Consider the following 4,597-nt stretch of genomic DNA (forward strand, 5'->3'; position numbering starts at 1 on the left):
TGGCGGTTTAAAACCGCCAAAATCACCAAAAATGTCATTTTATGCATATTAATTATGGCAGTTTCGTAAAATGTCATAATACCTGAATATTATGGCGGTTCTTTAAAATCGTCATAATATAAATGCCATTTTAAATTTTTTTTTATAGTGGCTTTAGGTTAAAAACCATAATCCATGCTGAAGTGGAACGATTTATATACATTTTGAAAAGCATATTAGGGTGGAACGATTTATGTGTATTTGTTTAATAAATTTCAAACATAAATTATCTTGGAATATCATCTTTTATGTATTAACTAACACATATCACCCTAGGATAATTTATATATTATTGATTTAGGAGATTTATATTTTGAAATTCTATTTAAAAGATTTACGTAATTTTGATTTCCTATTATTTTGTTTAAATAAAAAAAAATCCAAATTTAATAGGAATGGTCCTATTCTGGAGCAGTCTCTTTATACCTTCACAATAAATTAAACCTTAATCAATTTTAATTTAAATCTTGTATACTTGCATATCAAGTGAACATATAATTTTTTTTCTTTTTAGTATTGAATATTTGGATGTGACATATAATATTTTAAGATATATTTTATTTAAATTGTAAAAATGTGTATTATATTTATATATAATAATATTTTTTTATATTTTAATAATACTTTTTAAAAATGTTATTTAATAATAAAAAATATTATTTTAATTTTAATAACATTTTTTAAAATATCAAAATCACCGTACGTAATTATAGTAAGATAGTCATTCTAAAATTTCTCTATAAATGTATAGATGCGTTAATAGATATATTTTAATTACTTCAGTATATTATTTTTTCCTATAGTTTAGCGATTTTAAATTTATAAAGTATATATTACATATTTTCTTTATAAGAGATGCAGAACCATTTTTTTATTTCACTTAGCTTGTAGATTTTATTTGCTGAGCTTATTATTATATTGCTAACACCACCAAGTAACATATTTCTCTCTTGTGGTTAGTTCGTTGTTTCACTAGTAATGAAGTTAAACATCTGGCATGGGAAGGAATAGTAGTCAACCATAGTAGTTACTTTACATAAATAATGAAATGTAAAAATAATTAAAACCGTTTTCTATTTCATCATCACTTGTCCTACAAGTTACTTTTAACATTGGTCGGAATAGGTAATGGCTAACAACAACAGTAACTAATAATAATAATAGAACTATACAATTGGCAGTGTTACTTGCATTGTTAAGTTGTCATAAATAAATAACCAAATTAAAGGGACATATATATACAAACTATTAAAAAAAAAGCCATCGAGATAAAGACGCCTAAAACATCTCTTTTTAAGGATATTTTTTAGTAATTAAAATTTAACAAATATAATCGATTAAATCATGTTATTTTTATTTAAATTAGGCTAGGCAAATTAATTTAACCGAAAAAATAGTGAATCAAATCTTGAACTGGTCTAAATTAATATTATATTTTTTTATAAAAAATAACTACAATACCTTTATTATAGAGAATGATTAAAATACTCTTATTTTATATATATATATATATATATATATATATATATATTAATTTAAAAAATTTTAAATCCTAACACTACTATAGAAAAATAAATGACTAAAATTTAGGATTCTCAAAATTAATATATATAATAGAAATAAATATTTTAATAATTTTTTATAATAGGGTATTGTAGTTATTTTTTATAAAAAATAATATTATTTTAGATCATTTTAAGATTTGATTAACCATTTTTTATCAAATCAATTTGTCTAGCCTAATTTAAAAAAAATAATATAATTTAATCGATTATATATGCTAAATTTTAATTATTAAAAAATATCTTTATAAAAAAATATTTTCAACGTCTTTATCTAAATGGCTCCGATCTCTTGAAAAAAATATTAGCGTATGTGCTCCATGCCCATAGCACTTGCTTCTTTATTATTCGTATCACTCAAAATCTCATCAAGTGGATGGTGACTTCAATCTTATCATCATATTGCACACGGTATGGTAATATTATAAGAAATATATAATTTAAAAAACAAACAAACTATATATAATGCAACATAATATTAACATTTTCATGAGTTCCAATGTGGTATATATATATTTAGATTTGACTATATGCAACAATACTGAAACATTAGATATCTGAATTTATGTTACAAGATTTTCCAAGTTGGCATGGAGCTGGATTAATAAAGTTTTATTTTATAAGGGAATGAATAGGAAGAATATGTAACACGAAACAAGCCAATGATGGGTAGAAGAAATTATTATTAGTCAACAAATCATAAAGTTTTGTGAATTTAAGGCAAGTTTGATTAGATCACACATGGGTGTTTTTTATATTATGAATGGAGAAACCACAATTCATGCGTTTATATATATTTAGTCTTCAAATTTCACTTTATTTATGCACGCAACAATTTATTAGGCAGCGACAAATTTTTAAATATAAAATTTAGATCTGCAATAAATTAGGTTTTAATCTGTTAGACTAGAGGATACTATAAAAAAAAGTTTTCGTAAAATTTAGATCCATATCAAATTAATCATTGACTTATCGGACTAAATAATACAGTAAAAAAAAAATCTTTGTAGAACTCCCTTATTTACGCATCATATTCATACCTATGAAATAATACAATAACCTAGCTAATTAGCTATTTTTATTTTTTATGTTTTCACACATATATTTTATAGAGATATTCTCCACATCCAACTAATTTTGGCATCTAAATTCATCCAAACAATTTTAGGTCACGCGTTTTTTTTTATTTTTTCTTTCCTCACGCTTCTTCTCTTCTTCTTCTCTTCTCCCTGCGCTTCTTCTTCTTCTTCTTCTCCCACGTTTCTTATGTTCGTTTACGCACAAAGCGTCTTTTTCTTAGCCTTTTTCTTCGCGTTCCTCCTCCTCCTCATTCTCCTCCTTCTTTTTCGCGTTCCTTCTTCTTCACATGTTTTCTCCTTATCGTCATTCTTTTATTGTTATTGCTGCTGTATTTTTTTGTCTTCTGAAGAAGTAGTAGAAGGTGAGGAGGAAGAGTTTTGAATTGTGAAAAATAGAAATAAACCGAACATGTTATTCTGGTGAAACAATTGTATAGTACTAAATGAATTGAACATTATCCATTATATGAATTCAAATTCGAACAGCTTTCTGTATAATAAACCGAAATACGTACTCATGGTGAAACAATTGTATAGTACTGAATGAACGAAACATCATCCATTATATAAAATCAAATTCAAACAGCTTTCTGCATAATGAACCGAAACATGTACTCATAGTGAAACAATTGTATAGTACTGAATGAATGAAACATAATCCATTATATAAAATCAAATTCAAACAGCTTTCTGCATAATAAACCGAAACACGTACTCATAGTGAAACAATTGTACAGTACTGAATGAACGAAATATAATCCATTATATAAAATCAAATTCGAAACACCTCTATCTACAATTTAAGAGATTATCAATTCAATTTAATTCAATTCAAATTCAGAACACATGCATCTATTCAATTCAATTCAATTCAATTTAGCAATTGCATTCCATTCAATTCGATTGAAAAAAAAATCCATTAGCAAAATATTGGTGTTGTTGGTGATGACGATAACGAAAGAGGAGAAGAAGAAGAAGAGAAGGAGGAGGAGAAGAAGAAGAAGAAGAATCTGAGTGCGCGAAGAAGGAGGAGGAGGAGGAGGAGGAGATATACGTGAATTTGAAAAAAGAAAAAGATGACATATGCGTGTATTTTAAAGAAGAAGAAAAAGAAGCACAAGGAGAAGGAGAAGAAGAAGAAGCGTAGGGAGAAGAAAAAGATAAAGCGCGTGTAATGACGCTCTTTTAATGAAAGTGGTTTTTGTTGGTGTAGACCTACTTGGATAAAACTTAGATGGAAAAATACTTGGATGTGTAGATAGCCTTATTTAATATTAGTACTAGTTGTTTCCATAATTCCATAATGCATATATAATGAAAAAGTATAGGTAGACAATGAAACGAGTAAATCATGCATGTGAACAATAGAATAAAAAAAATTAAAATTATAAATCAAATCATTAACTAATTATTTTTTATTTTAAATTTTGAAATTTAATAAATAAGGATTAACAGTTACACCCAATTTAAATTTAACCTCCTTCCTCCATTTGCCATTTTTGGTCGCAACCCCAAGGGCTGCTTCACTTCCCCTCTCTCCGATCTGACGCCACCCATCTGCCTGCTGACGCCGCCCAAACATCTCCGCGAACGTGCGTCATCTTTCGCATTGTCCATCAGCGTGCCAACCGTGCACCTCCCACAGCCCCGCCTTTGCTGTTGCAACTCACCACCACCGTTAACAACATTGACAACTACCTCGACGCCAATGTATTGTTCAAAGCCATGTAGAATCTCCATTTCGTTCTCGCCTTCCACGGCTTCGACCGCAAGATTTCATGGCGATTATCGCTTCTTCCTTCCCTTCTTCCTCCACTATCTTCGCCATAAACTTCACAACGCCACAAAGTATAGATATAAAAGGCTACGTCTACAGTAACATGCTGGACGTGTAATGAGAAGGTATGCAGCGAAAGT

This window comes from Arachis stenosperma, chromosome 5, assembly GCF_014773155.1.
Source record: "Arachis stenosperma cultivar V10309 chromosome 5, arast.V10309.gnm1.PFL2, whole genome shotgun sequence".
NCBI classification, from domain to species: Eukaryota; Viridiplantae; Streptophyta; class Magnoliopsida; order Fabales; family Fabaceae; genus Arachis; species Arachis stenosperma.